Source organism: Microcaecilia unicolor, chromosome 3 (genome assembly GCF_901765095.1).
Source record: "Microcaecilia unicolor chromosome 3, aMicUni1.1, whole genome shotgun sequence".
NCBI lineage: Eukaryota > Metazoa > Chordata > Amphibia > Gymnophiona > Siphonopidae > Microcaecilia > Microcaecilia unicolor.
The window spans coordinates 499001615-499021023 of NC_044033.1; positions in this window are offsets into that span (position 1 = coordinate 499001615).

The following is a 19409-nucleotide window of genomic DNA, read 5'->3' on the forward strand; positions in this document are numbered from 1 at the left end:
CAATTATTTTTAGTGGTTGCTTGGAGCAGTCACATACTGAAGAAACTTTTGGACCTGATTTTTATTTTATTTCTGATTTGGGCTCTTAGGGATAGATTTTTAAAAAGGACGTCGAGCGTTAAGCAAATATTCTACAACAGCAAAGTTGGGTAGAGAAGCCTTTATAGAATACTAGCATAAGTTGATATTTGAGTACCTAACTTATGGGGCCTTTTACTAAGGTGTGCCAAAAAATGGCCTGCGTTGTTGTAGACGTGTGTATTGGATGCCTTTTCTTTTTGGGCCGAAAATGGACGCTGGAAGAGAGGAGGAAGGGAGGGAGGAGATATGATAGAGATGTTTAAATATCTCGAGGGCATTAATGTACAGGAAGTGAGCCTTTTTCAACTGACGGAAAGCTCTGGAATGAGGGGGCATACGATGAAATTAAGAGGGAATAAGCTTAGGAGGAATCTAAGAAAGTATTATTTCACAGAAAGGGTGGTGGAAGCATGGAATGGCCTCCCAGTGGAGGTTGTGGAGTCAAGGACTGTGTCAGAATTTATAAAGGCATGGGATAAGCATGTGGGATCACTTAGGAAAAGGAAGTTAGGGTTTACAGAGTACGAGCAAACTAGATGGGCCATTTGGCCTTTACGTGCTGTCATATTTCTATGTTTCTATTATCCAAAACACAACGACAGGATGAATATTTCCCTAATAATGACTCACGTCATTTGAAGCAATAGGTTCAAATGTATCCCACAGTTGATTGTCCTTAATTCCTTGAGATCTGATAAGTAGTTATGGACAGTATCTGAACTTTTTTTTTAATTAGCTTGAATTAGTTCAATCTTACTAGAAAAATGAGCTGATGGCTGAAACTTTAAAGACAAAATTCCAATAGCAGGTGGCAATCTGAGACTTCCTACAAGCTGAAATAACTTTTTAGTATCCTGAGAATTATTACATCATATTTGTAAGATTTTACTGCTTGTTTCCAAGTGAGCTTGATGGAAAAATCCTGGTGTTTGTGCCAGTATCTTTCCAACTGTCTACAGCTTTGTTTTTCCTGTCTTAATGAGCCAGTGAGCCATGCTTTAGTTTTGTGAGACCTTTCTTTCTAATTATATGGTCCCAATCTGCTTTCACGATAACAGAATCACTCTTATTCATAGCAGTGTGAGTAGAAACATCAGCCCAAAAACAATCTGCATCTTTCTTTCCTTTGGTGTTCTGGCTGTGTTTGAATTGCCTACGAGAAGTTTGACCATGTACTGCTGACCATTCAGTGAAGGATATCAAGCAGGGTGGATGGACAACAACAAAATCTAAAGAGTGACCCTTTGCATGGGTAGGACCCGATGGTGTTAAATATAAGTGACAAGAAGATAAAAAAAAGTTTTAAAGTTCACAATGTTCAAATCTAAATTACATTCCAATGGAAGATTTAAATCACCAATAATTATGGATCTAGAATATTGGCGGAGGGAGTGGAAAACATGAAAAAGGACCTACGGAAGCTAGAAGAATGGTCTAAGGTTTGGCAATTAAAATTCAATGCGAAGAAATGCAAAGTGATGCACTTAGGGAGTAGAAATCCACGGGAGACGTATGTGTTAGGCGGGGAGAGTCTGATAGGTACGGATGAGGAGAGGGATCTTGGGGTGATAGTATCTGAGGATTTGAAGGCGACAAAACAGTGTGACAAGGCGGTGGCCGTAGCTAGAAGGTTGTTAGGCTGTATAGAGAGAGGTGTGACCAGCAGAAGAAAGGGGGTGTTGATGCCTCTTTATAAGTCGTTGGTGAGGCCCCACCTGGAGTATTGTGTTCAGTTTTGGAGGCCGTATCTTGTTAAGGATGTAAAAAGAATTGAAGTGGTGCAAAGAAAAGCTACGAGAATGGTATGGGATTTGTATTACAAGACGTTTGAGGAGAGACTTGCGGACCTGAACATGTATACTCTGGAGGAAAGGAGAAACAGGGGTGATATGATACAGACATTCAAATATTTGAAAGGTATTAATCTGCAAACGAACCTTTTCCAGAGATGCAAAGGCAGTAGAACAAGAGGACATGAAATGAGATTGAAGGGGGGCAGACTCAAGAAAAATGTCAGGAAGTATTTTTTCACAGAGAGAGTAGTGGATGCTTGGAATGCCCTCCCACGGGAGGTGGTGGAAACGAAAACGGTAACGGAATTCAAACATGCGTGGGATAAACATAAAGGAATCCTGTTCAGAAGGAATGGATCCTAAGGAGCTTAGCCGAGATTGGGTGGCAGAGCCGGTGGTGGGAGGTGGAGATGGTGCTCGGTAGACTTATACAGTCTGTGCCAGAGCCGGTGGTGGGAGGTGGGGCTGGTGGTTGGGAGGCAGGGATAGTGCTGGGCAGACTTATACGGTCTGTGCTAGAGCCGGTGGTGGGAGGCGGGGCTGGTGGTTGGGAGGCGGGGATGGTGCTGGGCAGACTTATACGGTCTGTGCCAGAACCAGTGGTGGGAGGCGGGGCTGGTGGTTGGGAGGCGGGGATAGTGCTGGGCAGACTTATATGGTCTGTGCCCTGAAAAGGACAGGTACAAATCAAGGTAAGGTATACACAAAAAAGTAGCACATGTGAGTTTATCTTGTTGGGCAGACTGGATGCACCGTGCAGGTCTTTTTCTGCCGTCATCTACTATGTTACTATGTAAAATGGGAAATGGTTTTATATAATACCTGGAGAGACTCCTGAGAAAATTAAAAAGTCATGGCATAAGGGGCAATGTCCATCTGTGGAGTAGGAATTGGTTATTGGACAGAAAACAGAAGGTAGGGTTAAATCGGTATTTCTCTCAGTGGAGGAGGGTGAACAATGGAGTGTCGCAGGGATCTGTACTGGGACCAGTGCTATTTAACATATTTATAAATAATCTGGAAAATGGAATGACGAGTAAGGTGATTAACCCCCCCCCCCCTGCTGTTTAACTAAGCCATGCTAGCGACTGCCATTGGTGATGCCAACACAGCCCATTCAAACTGAATGGGATGTATCGGCATTAGTTCACAGCAGCTGCTAGCGTTCCTTAGTAAACGGGGGGGGGGGGGGGGGGGGGATTTGAAGACTACATAAAACTATTCAAAGTTGTGAAAACACATGCAAATTGTTAAAAATTGCAGGAAGACATTAGGAAACTAGAAGACTGGGCATTCAAATGGCAGATGAGGGAGATATATTTTATAACACAGCTTAAAGTGTAACTAGGAAGCCAACAACAATATAACTATCCACTATCCAAGCTGCATTGGATTCAGATACAAATCAACCTATGCATCCAATTTCTCCTACTTAGGTACACAAATGTGGAATGCAATTCCAAAGAATGTGAAAATGATCCATGACCATCTAAACTTCAGGCGATCATTAAAAACCTATCTGTTTTGCAAGGCCTACTCTACTGATCCAACTTAAATGCCTTAACTCCGTAATGCATCAAAACCTCACATCGTAATGGACATTGTACATTCCTTAGTTCCTTGACCCTTACTGTACTTGTATACCCTAACCTTACCCGACCCTTATTTTAAACTGTATTTGTTTAATATCTACTGGACTTGGCGATCGCCTTGACGGTATTATGTAAGCCACATTGAGCCTGCTAATGGGTGGGAAATGTGGGAGGATACAAATGTTACAAATAAATAAATAAATAAACAACATAATCATCTTCCAATAGAAAGTCAAAACTGTGGCCCATATTTTCTCTTGCCCTCTCTCCCTCCCTTCCTCCCCAGTTTTACTCCATTTGTTTAACTAAAACAGTGGTTTTATGCTGTTCTGTGGTTGATTTATATTTCCTGCTTATGGATGAACAATAACACACACACACACAACCCATACGAGTTTCAAGTGCAAATGTACCTGGCCAGTGTGTATGCATGACCCTTGTATGCAGTTTTCAAACAGGTAGTTTTAAAATCAGCTATAAAGCCTGAAGCACTGGCATATGCTTGAAACATCATAGTCTATTCAAAATCACTCTCATAGTGTGCTAAAAGCCCACCTTTTTGATGCTGCTTTTAACTCCTAACCCTTATTTTATCATCCTCACTTTAATGTTCCCTTATCTCTTGTTTGTTCTGTCTGTCTGTCCTAATTAGATTGTAAGCTCTGTCGAGCAGGGACTGTCTCTTCATGTTAAAGTGTACAGCGCTGCGTACGTCTAGTAGCGCTTTAGAAATGATAAGTAGTAATAGTAGTGTGCACAAAGATTTCACCAGTGAACTCGGCAGATACGAGCTGAAAGTCATCCAAATAGCCACGGGTCGCCTCCAAGTAGGTGTTTTACATGGTGACTTTTATCACCAGAGGGACACATTGAGACTGCAAGCAATCTGGATCCAGTTGTGCCTGCTTATTTAATTTTTAGCCCTCTGGAGCATAGGAAGCTGTGCAATCATTTCAGTCTCCTGCATAAAAACACGTGGCTTGATGCATGCCCCATGCCTAAAAGAGATTAGCCCAATAATCCTCCCCGGAGGGATATTCGTTTTCTGGCCAAAATGTCTTTTTCTGACTTCTTGACTGAAGCATTGGTGGCAGCAGGCACGAACCGCTTTCTTGAGACTATGCCAGTCGTCAAGTGTTGCCCTGATACGTGTTGGTATCACCTAATTCAAGTGCTGCATTTTGCAAATTCCTCCTGCAGCCAGTTTCCCCACCATTTACTCAATTACGACAAGAGAGGCAGCCCTTTGCAGAACTTTGCCATTTCCATAACTTTCCTGGGAGCTCAGTCAGCCAGGCGACAGTAAAGCTGTCTTGGAATGAAAAGCGGCTGCAGGTCACTGCTTCTGGCGATCTCTCCATAACAGGCGGAATGCAAACAGGCTCATGGGGGGTTATTTGTTAGGTGCCTTGCTTTTTGACCCTTCATTGTTAGGTAACTGTTTTAGACTTGTGCTTCTGTCACGGGGGGTGTTACATTTTTTGCGGATTTTATTCCTGTGAATCCGCACCCGATCCATTACTGGATGTAATTATCTCTGGGTTTGCTTATGGGATTCTCACTTTCTACCCTATCCTAGCACAAATATATTTGCAAACTGACTTATAGTCTTCCTGGAACTATATGGCACAAGGGAAAGCGAAATGGGACTTGATATAGCACCTTTCTGTGGTTTTTGCAACTACATTCAAAGCGGTTTACATATATTCAGGTACTTATTTTGTACATAAGTAGATAAGTAATGCCATACTGGGAAAAGACCAAGGGTCCATCGAGCCCAGCATCCTGTCCACGACAGCGGCCAATCCAGGCCAAGGGCACCTGGCAAGCTTCCAAAACGTACAAACATTCTATACAATCAAGCCATTGTGACATCACTAATGAGGTTGGCTCTTATTGGTGGAATGAGCCACTATGACATCACAATAGGTTAAATCACTGCTCTATGTAATAAAAGTGAGCCAAGTAGAGGACATAAGTACATAAGTAATGCCATACTGGGAAAAGACCAAGGGTCCATCGAGCCCAGCATCCTGTCCACGACAGCGGCCAATCCAGGCCAAGGGCACCTGGCAAGCTTCCCAAACGTACAAACATTATATACATGTTATTCCTGGAATTGTGGATTTTTCCAAGTCCGTTTAGTAGCGGTTTATGGACTTGTCCTTTAGGAAACCGTCCAACCCCTTTTTAAACTCTGCTAAGCTAACCGCCTTCACCACATTCTCCGGCAATGAATTCCAGAGTTTAATTACACGTTGGGTGAAGAAAAATTTTCTCCGATTTGTTTTAAATTTACTACACTGTAGTTTCATCGCATGCCCCCTAGTCCTAGTATTTTTGGAAAGCGTGAACAGACGCTTCACATCCACCTGTTCCACTCCACTCATTATTTTATATACCTCTATCATGTCTCCCCTCAGCCGTCTCTTCTCCAAGCTGTATAGCCCTAGCCTCCTTAGTCTTTCTTCATAGGGAAGTCGTCCCATCCCCGCTATCATTTTAGTCGCCCTTCGCTGCACCTTTTCCAATTCTACTATATCTTTCTTGAGATGCGGCGACCAGAATTGAACACAATACTCAAGGTGCGGTCGCACCATGGAGCGATACAACGGCATTATAACATTCTCACACCTGTTTTCCAGATGTGCCTCCAGGGGCAATGGAGGGTTAAGTGACTTGCCCAGAGTCACAAGGAGCTGAGTGGGAATCGAACTCAGTTCCCCAGGATCAGAGTCCACTGCACTAACCACTAGGCTACTCCTCCACGAGCAACATTCCAAGTAGAAGCCGGCCCTTGCAGATCAGCAACGCGGCCGTGCAGGCTTCTGTTTCTGTGAGTCTGACGTCCTGCACATACGTGCAGGACGTCAGACTCACAGAAACAGAAGCCTGCGCGGCCGCGTTGCTGATCTGCAAGGGCCGGCTTCTACATGGAATGTTGCTAGTGGAATAGCAACATTCCATGTAGAATCTCAAATAGTAGCAACATTCCACGTAGAATCTACAAATAGTTTCAACATTCCATGTAGAATATCAAATAGGGAAAAGGAACTGGGACTTGACATACCGCCTTTCTGAGGTTTTTGCAACTATATTCAAAGCGGTTTACATATATTCAGGTACTTATTTTGTACCAGGGGCAATGGAGGGTTAAGTGACTTGCCCAGAGTCACAAGGAGCTGCAGTGGGAATCGAACACAAGAGCTTTTCTACAAGATTATTATAGGGACATACGTAAGTAATAGGAGTTATACAGTTGTGACGTTCCTGTCTAAGTCAAAGATCTAGGGCCCCTTTTACAAAGCCACGCTAGCGTTTTTAGCGTGTGTGTTAAATAAGCGTGTGCTAAACGCTAGAGATGCCCATGTATTCCTACGGGTGTCTCTAGTGTTTAGAATGCACTAATCATTAACACATGCTAAAAATGCTATTTTGCCTTTCAGAGATGGACCGATTATTCAGGCAACTGGGCAGTGCCTGAGGGCCCAGAGGCTCTGCCCGGATGCCCACTGCACACTACAGCCCTCTCCGCTCCTACCTTAAAAGACGCGCCACTGGTGAGGTAGTGGCCTCTGGGGGGAACATGTTCTTTCCCGCCCGCTGTGCTGCTGCTATTCTCCCTGCCCAGCACTGCTGTACTTTCAAAATGGCGGCCGAGACTCCCTGCGGAAGTCTCGCAAGGCTGGCGAGACCCATGAGACTACGCAGGAAGTCTCGGCCGCCATTTTGAAAACACGGCGGCGCCGGAAGGCAGAGGAATAGTGGCAGCACAGCAGGCAGGAAAGAACATGTGTCCCCCCCTCCCCCAGAGACCACTAGACCACCAGGGCCCTTCAGGTAGGGACCGGGGCAGCAGGGGCGTCGGCTGCAGCGGTAGGGGGGGCAGCAGCGTGTGTGTCGGGCAGCAGCCAGATGTGGGGTCCAGACAACTCTCAGTCTGCCACTGGTGCCTTTGTAAAAGACACCCCAATGCAGAACACCTTACTAAGGGGTCCTTTTTGTGGTGCGTCAGTGCCTCTTTTATCACAGTGGGTAAAAAGCCCAAACAAGAAATGGCCATGTGAGAAGTTCACACTTGCCACCTGGCCATTTCAGGGGGAGCACCTACTGCCATCCATTGAGGTGGCGGTAAGGTCTCCTGCGCTAAACCGGCGGTAAACCCCTGTGGTATTAATTTTTCAAAAATTCTGGCAGTGCTGGAAATGCTTCGTGCTTGAGTGGAACTACTGCCATCGCCCACGTTGGGCCAATAGTAATTTTAGTTTGCCGTGTGTCAACCCTTTTAGTAAAAGGACCCCTATATATCTACTTGGATTTACCTCGTATCTTCTTTTTAGTATTAGCTTAAGGTGAGTAACATTCAGGTGAACTAGTTATTCCTCAGCCCCTGCAGGGCTTACAGTAAGCTTGTAAAATGAGATACAGAAGGGTCAAGTGACTTCCCCAAGATCACAAGGAGCAGCAGCGGGATTTGAACCAGGCTTCCCTGGTTGTAATCCCACTGCTCTAACCACTATGGTTATAGGCAGGGGCGTATCTGCTATGGGGCCATAGGGGCCTGGCCCCTGTAGATTTGCCCGTGGACCCCCCTACCGATGACCCTCTCAACCCCCCCTCCTCCCGCCGTCACTCCGCCGTCACGCCTCACCTCCCTTTGCTGGCAGGAGACCCCAACCCCCGCCAGCCGAAGTCTCCTTCCTTCCTACCTTCGTTTGGGTTTGGTTTCTGACGTCCTGCACGCACGTACAACGTGCAGGATGACAGACTCACAGAAACAGACTTTTGGAGCGAAAGGTTGGAGAGGAATTATAATGTCAGCAGGATTTAACTGAAAGGAAGCCCTCTTCACGCCGCGCGGAACCACTTAGCTAACAGCTGATAACATCAAGGACATCAAAGAAGCTCTTATTGAGTGAATGTTTGTGGTGGGAGGCAGGGATAGTGCTGGGCCGACTTATACAGTCTGTGCCAGAGCTGTTGGTGGGAGGCGGGACTGGTAGTTGGGAGGCGAGGATAGTTCTGGGCAGACTTATACAGTCTGTGCCAGAGCTGGTGGTGGGAGGCGGGGTTGGTGGTTGGGAGGCGGGGATAGGGCTGGCCAGACTTATATGGTCTGTGCCAGAGCTGGTGGTGGGAGGCGGGACTGGTAGTTGGGAGGCGAGGATAGTGCTGGGCAGACTTATACGGTCTGTGCCGGGGCTGGTGGTTGGGCAGCGGGGATAGTGCTGGGCAGACTTATACGGTCTGTGCTAGAGTCGGTGGTGGGAGGCAGGGATAGTGCTGGGCAGACTTATACGGTCTGTGCCAGAGCTGGTGGTGGGAGGCGGGACTGGTAGTTGGGAGGCGAGGATAGTGCTGGGCAGACTTATACAGTCTGTGCCAGAGCTGGTGGTGGGAGGCGGGGTTGGTGGTTGGGAGGCGGGGATAGGGCTGGCCAGACTTATACGGTCTGTGCCCTGAAGAGGACAGTACAAATAAAAAAGTAGCACATATGAATTTATCTTCTTGGGCAGATTGGATGGACCGTGCAGGTCTTTTTCTGCCGTCATCTACTATGTTTACTATGTCTTCAGAGTAACTTATTTGCGACGGAGTGCTGGAATAAGCAAAAAGATTAGCAACGACATCTGACAGTTTGGGACAGCTTGAACTTAAACAGTCTTTGCGAGTGATATGATATTAGGAGTTCAGCCGGTGTTTTGGAGGCTGAGAAGTGGAGTTATGTAAAAGACTGATTCGTATCATGTTTAAAGCATGGAAAAGATACTGTTGCAAGTAAGACTGAATGTTTAAAACATAAAGGTGGTATGAGTGAAAAATCAAACGGCTCTGCGGCGAGGTGAAAGGTGTGAAAGAGGGCGTTCCTTAGTAGAAATTATGGGTTTAAGTGTGAATGAATGGCAGGGATATGTTCTATTAAATAAAAGAATTGGAAATATTGAACAAGGGTACAGTGGCGTTCCTAGGGGGGGGCGGTGGGGGCGGTCCGCCCCGGGTGCACGCCGCTGGGGGGTGCCGCGCGCGCCTGTCCTCCGTTGTTCCATGCTTCTTCTGTGCCCCGGAACAGGTTACTTCCTGTTCCGGGGCAGAGAAGAAGCATGGAACAACGGAGGACAGGCGCGCGCGGCACCCCCCCAGCGGCGTGCACCCGGCGGGGGGGGGGCCTTCGCGGGGGGGTCCTTTCGCCGGGGGGGGGGGGGTGATCCACGCTCCATCAGGGTCGGGGGGCGCTGCACCCAGGGGGCGGGGCGCATCAGCGATCCACCCCGGGTGCCAGCCCCCCCTAGGAACGCCACTGCAAGGGTACGTTATTGATGTATGATACAAGATAGTACTCTAAAGATATTGCAGTTTTCCTCTTTAGTAAATAGTATGTTTTGGCTAGCCATGTTTTGGCTAGATCGTCTTCATCAGGAGTCCAATAACAATCAGAGGGTACATATATGGAATGTATATGAGTATACAGCCTTCTCAAGAAACTGTTAAAAAACCGTGAGAGGCAGACACTATCCCCCTGATAATCAACGCTATTTAACTGACCAAGAACGGCTCCTGGCCAGTGGCATACCAAGGGGGGGGGGGCGGTGGGGGCGGTCTGCCCCGGGTGCACGCCGCTGTGGGGTGCCGCGGTGCGCGCCTGCTGTGAGAGTTCGCTAACTTCTCTCGTTCGCTGCAGCTCCCTCTGCCCCGGAACAGTTACTTCCTGTTCCGGGGCAGAGGGAGCTGCAGCGAACGAGCAAAGTTAGTAAACTCGCAGCAGGCACGAGCTGAGGCACCCCCCCCCCCCAGTGGCATGCACCCGGGGGGGCTCTTGCGGGGGAGTCTTTCGCCAGGGGGGCGCTGCATCGGGGGGGGGGGGGGGGGCGCCGCCCCGGGTGTCCGCCCCCCTAGAAACGCCACTGCTCCTGGCCAGTTAAATAGCACTTAACCGGCTATCTGTGAATATTCAGCGGGAGATAGCTGGTTATCTCCCACTGAATATTCCCAGTCAGCTCTTAGCAGCTAACATGTTAACCTGTTATATCACACAATATAACCGGCAACCCGCTAATATTCAGCGCATCGCCAGCTAAGTTTGATGGCAAAATCAGGCCACCGAAATAGCAGGCCTATCTTTGACTGGTTTAACCTTAACCAGCCAGCTCTGAATGTTGGCTTGACTGGTTAAGATTAAACCAGCCAAAAATAAGTCAGATATTTAAAACTGGTCACCGGAAACCGCCCAGCGTTGAATATCTGGTCTCATCGTTGACCATAGGAGTTAGCTAAGCTGCCTCCCACGGTCTGTATATTGGCCCCTATGTATATATATCCAATTTTTTAAAATGACAAGGAAACTCACAAACACTCTTCTAAAAGACCTTTGCCTTCACGTCGCAGTGAAAAAACATAAATGCAGCATTTGAGTGAGTAAATTCAACTATTCTATAAAGTGCATGTAAGAGTATTGGAATGCCCTGACACGCCCATACACATTAATGCCCCCTTTGCATTCTCACGCAAGAGAAGTTAGCATGATGTTTATAGAATAGGGATACAGATAAAAAAAAAAAGTGGGAAGTGGACCAATGACTCCAGGACGCTGAGACTGTGATGGTTAATAAAGGAGCAAACTTTATTGTAGACTCGACACAGTACTGTGTTTCAGCCACAGGTCTGCCTCAAGAGTCTTGAGTGATGTGAAAAAATGTTCCCAATACAGGTTGGTGTTGTCAAAGACCTTCACGATTTAAAAAACTGAAGTACAACGGAGCGTACCTGCTTGTACCAAGGTACAAGCAGATACGCTCCGTGATAGAGGGCAGTGGTGAAAGGGTCCCAAACTGCTATGTCACTCAGAACCCTGCCTGGTCCTTGTATGCCTAGTGCCTATCTTTAGCTCAGTCTTTATAGAATTAACTGAAAGGTACGTTTGCACACATTGGAAACTCAGAACATGCAAATTATCCATACACATTCATTGTCTATAGCCTGGATGTGGGATCCCTGGCTGGGAAACACTGGCCTATAGGAAGGAGTGTTTCTGTCATTGGAAAAGAAAATGTTTCCTATTTACCCCTTCTAACCGTCAAATGTTTTCAAGCCAAAGAGTGAGAATTTGCTTTATAGTGTGAGCAAATGAGGCCAATTACAGTTAAAAGGCGAAATTATCATGCACAGCTAATATTCTGATCCTAACATTCATAGGAAAGGTCCGATGTGATTACTGAAGCAAATCTTCTGAAGAAGTGATGGCATTGTTGTTGTTACTGCTACCAATTTAGAAACTGTTAGGGAAAAAAAAACTATTCAATCCATAATATATATGTAACTCTAGAAGGATGACCTTTTCCCCCATCTATATAAGCACCATTAAAATAACAATGGAACTACAGTGTGCTGTGTTGACTTAAATTAGCTTGGATTTAGAAAAAAAATGCAATAATTCAGATCCCTTCCATACCACACTCATCATAGAATAAGATGTCTAGTTCAGAACAATGTATTAGAATCAGCTGTATCACAGTTAAGCGCTTGAAAAAGACCCACTCGGAGAAAAAATTAGTCATCGTGCATTGGAGTTCATTCGCTGGCATTCGAGTGCATTAGAGTGCATTCGCTGGCACTGACTGCGTGTATGGTCATAAACAGTCTCACTGCAATGTGTGTAGCTATAGCATTATCAGAAGGCCACATTGTTGCAAAGTAGAAGATGATCTCTGTAGGTCATCTTTGAAAGGAAACTAGTCAGGCAAGCAGGTAAGAAGTGTCTGCAGCACTTCTGTAGGGACAAAACAGCTTTAGTGCATGTGCAAAGGTTTCATTCCCCCTCCTCCAGCATGGGGAAAGCCTCATCTTAAAACTGAGTGAAAGCCCCTGCACGGTGAAAACAAGCGGGGGGGGGGGGGGGGGGGGATCTATCATGAAAACTCAACTGTTTACCTGGCTACATGCCTTTGAAAATTGTCCTCTGTATACAGTTTTGACATATGCAATATGAAGATTTATTCTAGATCAGTGAAGTAATTTTTTTTTGTGTTTGGTGGGGGGGGGGGGGGGGGGGGTTAGTTTCAGCCAAAAATGCACTGGAATGTTTGCTCTAAAACAAAACATGGCCTAATTGGCACCAAAATTCGGTCAGCCTGTGAAGCCATGTCTCACATGATCACCCGAGACACCACTATGCAAGTTATGGAGCACATTTCCTTTTGAGCCAGTATCCCAGCCTGCTGTTAGTGGAGTCTGAGAGTACCATCTTTTGAATGAGACACAAAACAGTTTGATTCACTCTCTTTACACTGGAAATGTGGTTGTAAGTTCCACATCTGCGTGGAATGAGTCTCATCTAGACCAAGGTTTCAACACTGACTGTGCAGTCAGAAGAGAGCTGAAATTTCCTATGTGGCAAGAATATAGTAAATCACGGACACCTTGTAGCATTGAGTCCTTATAACGATGCCATACTCGAATTGGGATCTTGCCAGGTATTTGTGACCTGGATTGGCCACTGTTGGAAACAGGATGCTGGGCTTGATGGTCCTTTGGTCTGTCCCAGTATGGCAATACTTATGTACTTATGTGAGCCCAGAAGCCCAGATATGGGGTTTAGCCAAGCAACTATAATTTTCAGGAGTGTGTGCAATTTTATTATTACTACCATCAAATCCCGCTTCCTCTCAAGATGTCTAATTATAGGCTCCTTTTACTAAGTGGCGGTAAGCCCAACATTGGCTTACCGCTCGCTATTTAGGAAGTGGTACTTCCCACCCCTACCGCGCTGTCGTTTCCGGCGCTATGAAAATTTGTAGCATTGGATAGTACCCGGCGGTAATCGGGCAGTGTCACGCGCTGCCTGGCTACTGCCGGGTTAGCGTGGGAGCCGTTACCGCCACCGCAATGGGTGGCGGTAAGGGCTCCCTCCTGAAATGGCTGCACGGTGACTGCTTTACTTGCCGGCCATTTCTGGCAGGAAAGCGAGACCAGCCCTTTTACTACCTGCGGTAAAAGTGGGCTTCGATGCGTGACACCAACGTAGACCTCCTTTTGTCGCAGTTTGCTAAAAGGAGGCCTAAGCATTGTGGCATGACAAGGGTTATACATAATGAACTTTTTACACCCTTTTGTCTAAAACCCCATGAAATATCTCAGTGAACCATCTGTTTCTTTGCCTACAAATCCTTCATTTTGAATACTTATCCTATCTTGCACTAACTAGTCTGTTATTTATATAACTTTTCAAATGCTTAAGCTAGATGTAATGGGGGCCCAGAGGCCACCGCTCTTCCTTTCTGGGAGGTCAGCCAGGTTTCTTTAGTAATTTGGATTTTTATAGTCTTGAGGTGTCTACTCTAGGGAACATGTTGATGAAAGGAATCCACTTATCTTTCACTTTTACTCCTGGTTCCCTTCAATTGTAACTGAGACCCTGCTGGGTTTTATCTTCTTACAAAAAGTCTGACAAGTTTGTATAACTCTTTTCCTTCTGCCTTCTATAAAGAGTTTATAGGTCCAGATGGAAGGCATGATACAGTCAGACATCCTCCTGCACTGAGACATCCATAGACAAAAGCATCCTTTTTCATCCCTTGTGATTAATGGTTGATTTGTAAACTAATACCGCTAGTTTAAACTTCTCTGACCTGGAGCCTTCCATAGTTAGGGATCCTCTTTTAAAATATGTAAGGATGGTGAAAGGTGGAGTGTCATGGCACCTAAAGTTAGGCATGCCATTGAGCACATAATTACAAAATAGGGCCAGCTGCACACACTACATAATTAATTGGCACTAAATTGGTAATAATTTGCTAGTCTCACACACAGACACAAGGATTGACTCGGGCTGCACATACTGCAGCAGGACATGTTTATCCACTCCTACCCTAGATGAGATAATATTTAATCACCTCTCTGACCTCATATGCAATTTTCTTTAAATTACTCCACTTATTTTCTAACTCTTCTTAATCTCTTCCCTTCTTTGTTTATAACCTACGTTGTCTATGAAAATGTTTTATTATGTATTATGTTGACATTGTGTGTGAAGAAGTCATTTAAAGTTGTTTCATATGTGGCAGCGGTGTGTGGGTGGCTGGGGAGATTGGAGGAGGGGGGCCCCCTTCTTAATTTCTGTCCTGGGCCTCAGCCTGTCTAAAACCAGCCTTGCACGCCGCCGTGTGATGACACTGCAATCTATATAACAAAGCAGGCATCGTAGCCAGCTGGTATGGGACCTTGACCATCTGTGCATGCTGAAGACCTGCTTAGTACCTGTCCATGTTTTAGAGAGGTAGCAGCTGGCTGGCCTTGAGCATGTGCACATGCTCAAAGCCTTACACGGGCCAGCCACAATGCTTCTGCAGTTAAGCAGATTGCAGCATCACCACCCCAGTGGAAAGAAGCAAGTAATTCCTTGTGGGGGAAGGGGAGGTGAATAATTTAAAACAAATATGAGGAAATATTTTTTTTACTCAACGAAAATAGTTAAGCTCTGGAACTCTTTGTCAGAGGATGTGGTAACAGTGGTTAGTGTATCTGGGTTTAAAAAAGGTTTTGACAAATTCCTGGAGGAAAAGTCCATAGTCTGCTATTGAGACAGGCATGGGAAGCAACTGCTTGCCCTGGGATTTGTAGTATGGAGTGTTGCCACAATCTGGGTTTCTGCCAGGTACTTGTGACCTGGCTTGAATACTGTTTGGAAAACAGGGCTAGATGGACCATTGGTCTGACCTAGGTTTACCATATGGCTCCAGAAAAAGGAGGACAGATTGAGCCAGTCTGGGTTTTACTTCCATTGCTTTCGATGGAGCAAAACCTGGACTGGATCAATGTGTCCTCCTTTTTCTGTAGCCATATGGTAACCCTAGACTCTGACCCAGTATGGCTACTCTTTCTTATGACCAAGGGGGAGGGGGAGGAGAGAAATACTGTACTTCATGAGGGGGAGGGAGAGGAAATCAACATCTCGCAGGGGAGGAAGGGAAGGGAAATTCAGGGGTGCCATGGCATCTGTGACTCCTCCTGTTCCGATGCCTATGCAGTAGATATGTAATTCAATTGCAAAATAAGATAAACACTCATACTGTTGAGGCCCACTCAAACCATGCCTAGAACATGCCCCTTTGAAAATTATGCACAAAGTACACATACCTGAGCACTAGCTGGGACTTTTCTAAAATCACTACTTAGACATTTTTGGGTGTAAATGTACAAAAGCCTTCTCAACTGTCCTCCCTAGTCCCCTAAAATTTAGTAATGAATTATTTAGGTTATAAAATAGTGTGGTAAAGGCTAACCACCATACATAGCTTTGAATTCCAAGCACAATTCCTGAAGCATCAGTCTGAAATGTAGGCGCCTGTTCATTGTTGCGTTCCCTCTTTTCAGCAGTAAATGTAGCACATATTTTATGTTTAGTTAATCTTTCTATTCCACCATTCAACAAGAAATTGGAGTGCAAAAATAATATATAGATAAAGAAATCACAAAAGAGAGAAGAAAATTAAGCCAGAAAGCATGGATGGAGCCTAAAGCTGCACAACACTTATTAAAGTGGTCAAAAACAAATATGTCTTCACTCATTGAGTAATTAAACTCTGGAATTCATTGCCAGAGAATGTGGTAAAAGCAGTTAGCTTAGCAGGATTTAAAAACGGTTTGGATAATTTCCTAAAAGAAAAGTCCATAAGCCATTATTTATTTATTTGTGCATTTGTACTCCGCATTTTCCAATCAGTTGGTCAGTTCAATGTGGCTTACAAGTTACTTCTATTAGACATGTTACATAACTGTTGATAGTTAGATCTGTCCTTAATTCATGTTCTGCTAGCTCTCAGGTATCGTAGTGTGGCGGTTGATGGTCAGTTTGATTATGTGGGGTCGTTGGGGAAGAATTTTCTGAAGAAGTGGGCTTTCAGGTGTTTTCAGAATGTTAGGTAGTTGTGCATGCATTTGAGGTCTTTCAGTGATATGCTCCATGTCTTGGGGCAGATGTATGTGAAGTTGGTTGAGTATGAAGATTTGTATATTGACCTTTGGGAAAGTTGAGGATGAGATAGGTTCTTGCACCTCTGATTGAGTTGTGTGTAGGTAGATCTATTAGGTTTGTCATGTGTTCCGGTGCAAGTCCAAAGATTATTCTGTAAGCAAGAGAGCATATCTTGCATGATAATTGTTCTTTGATTGGTAACCAGATTTTGGAGTAGTGGTCTAGCGCTTTCAAATCGATTTGTTCCATAAATGAGTCTTGCTGCTGTGTTTTGTGCTGTTTGTAGTTTTTTTTTTTAGTGATTGTTCCTTGCATCTGGCGTAGATTCCGTTGCAGTAGTCAGCATGGACAAGGACCACGGATTGAACTAGTGTGTGGAATACATCTATTGGGAAGTAGTTTTTAATTTATTTTAGTTTCCACATGGTTTGGAACATTTTCTTCCTGGTATTTCGGATTTGTTAGTCAAAGGTTAAATTGTGACTCGTGATTTTTAGATTGTCAGATATTGGGAGGAATGTACCCATGGCGGAGATGTTTGGGAAGTAGTCAGTATTTTGAGGAGATTATTATCAGGCAATGTGTTTTGTCTTTGTTCAGTTCCAGTTTAAACATTGATGCTCAGGATTCCATTATGTTTATGCCATCTGTAATCCTGGTTGTGAATTCATGCAGGTTCTTATTAAAAAGTATGTAGATTGACACGTCATCGGCTACATGAGGGGGTTGAATCTTTGTTTGGATAGGTCTTGGGCCAGGGGAGCCATCATTAGGTTAAACACTATTGTTGAGTGCAGCGAGCCTTGGGGGACCCTGCATTCAGCTTTCCATGGAGGGGAGGGAGAGGAGTTAATTTTTCTTTGTAGGATCTGGTGGTTAGGAATCCTAGGAGTCATTTGAGCACTTTACCTTCTATGCCAATTTTGTCGAGTATTCTTTTGAGGATTTGATGGTACTAAGATGGACTCGGGGAAAATCCACTGCTTATTCTAGGATAAGCAGCGTAAAGTCTGTTTTACTGTTCTGGGATCTTGCCAGGTACTTGTGACCTGGATTGAGCACTGCTGGAAACAGGATGCTGGGCTTGATGGACCTTCGGTCTGTCCCAGTATGGCAATTCTTATGTAGGAGAAATAGAAATAGAAAAGAAAAAAATAAAATACTACTACTACTACTTAACATTTCTAGAGCGCTACTAGAGTTACGCAGCGCTGTACAACATAAAAGTTCAACTACCACCAAACATCCTGTATTCTCTACTGCACACACCTCATTCTCCATCCTAACTTTACTAAACACAAACATTTTCTTAACGCAACTGTCCTTTAACCTAAGCAACTTTGCTGAGCTGGAGAATGAGAAGGTAATATACGGCATGCCTTTGCAGAATTAATGCAGTCATAAAGAGTCCCTGGAGATATTTTACTGTGCATTTTCAATCACTAGAAACAAACCATTGGGTTTGAAAAATTTGCAAGGCTAATGACAAAGCCCCAGTCCTGACTTTCACTGGCATGTTTGATGTGCATTTTCACATGACCTCTTAGGGATCTGGACTACAACCTAAGACATATTGCAAACAAGGCAAGACAAAAGAAGCGTGGAGAGCAGCAGAGCAGAAGTGTAAACAACCAAGCCAAGCTGGAATGAAGACATTTGAATCTGAATGGGCAGTTAATGATTCAATTAGTTCTTCACTTGCTTAAAACAGGGTAATCCTTCTTTACAAGGTCTCCATATTGAAGTCTATTGAACTGCAGCAACCCAAAGGATGTTAATGAAGAATTCCCCAAATCAGAGCTTTTTAAAACCTTCATGCTTCCAAATACTGTTCACCTCACAAAAATAGATCCATGCCTGGTGCTGTGCACTGGAAGCAAAGATTGTGAACATAGTAACGTAGTAGATGACGGCAGAAAAAGACCTGCACGGTCCATCCAGACTGCCCAACAAGATAAATTCATATGTGCTACTTTTTGTGTATACCTTACCTTGATTTGTACCTGTCCTTTCCAGGGCACAGACCGTATAAGTCTGCCCAGCACTATCCCCGCTTCCCAACCACCAGTCCCGCCTCCCACCACCGGCTCTGGCACAGACCGTATAAGTCTGCCCAGCACTATCCCCGCCTCCCAACCACCAGTCCCGCCTCCCACCACCGGCTCTGGCACAGACCGTATAAGTCTGCCCAGCACCATCCCTGCCTCCCGCCACCGGCTCTGCCACCCAATCTCGGCTAAGCTCCTTAGGATCCATTCCTTCTGAACAGGATTCCTTTATGTTTATCCCACGCATGTTTGAATTCCGCTACCGTTTTCATCTCCACCACCTCCCGCGGGAGGGCATTCCAAGCATCCACTACTCTCTCTGTGAAAAAATATATATTTTTTTGTTACATTTGTACCCCATTCTTTCCCACTCATGGCAGGCTCAATGCGACTTACATGGGGCAATGGAGGGTTAAGTGACTTGCCCAGAGTCACAAGGAGCTGCCTGTGCTTGAAGTGGGAATTGAACTCAGTTCCTCAGGACCAAAGTCCACCACCCTAACCACTAGGCCACTCCTCCTGATATTTTTCTTGAGTCTGCCCCCCTTCAATCTCATTTCATGTCCTCTCGTTCTGCCGCCTTCGCATCTCCGGAAAAGGTTTGTTTGCGGATTAATACCTTTCAAATATTTAAACGTGTGTATCATATCACCCCTGTTTCTCCATTCCTCCAGAGTATACATGTTCAGGTCATCAAGTCTCTGCTCATACGTCTTGTGACGCAAATCCCTTACCATTCTCGTAGCTTTTCTTTGCACCGCTTCAATTCTTTTTACATCCTTCGCAAGGTACGGTCTCCAAAACTGAACACAATACTCTAGGTGTGGCCTCACAGAAAAATATGAAGTCTAAATTCAATACTGAACTGTCATGGAGAAATTATCATTTTAAAGATGCTTGCAAGCAGGCTTTGACTAACCAGATGTCT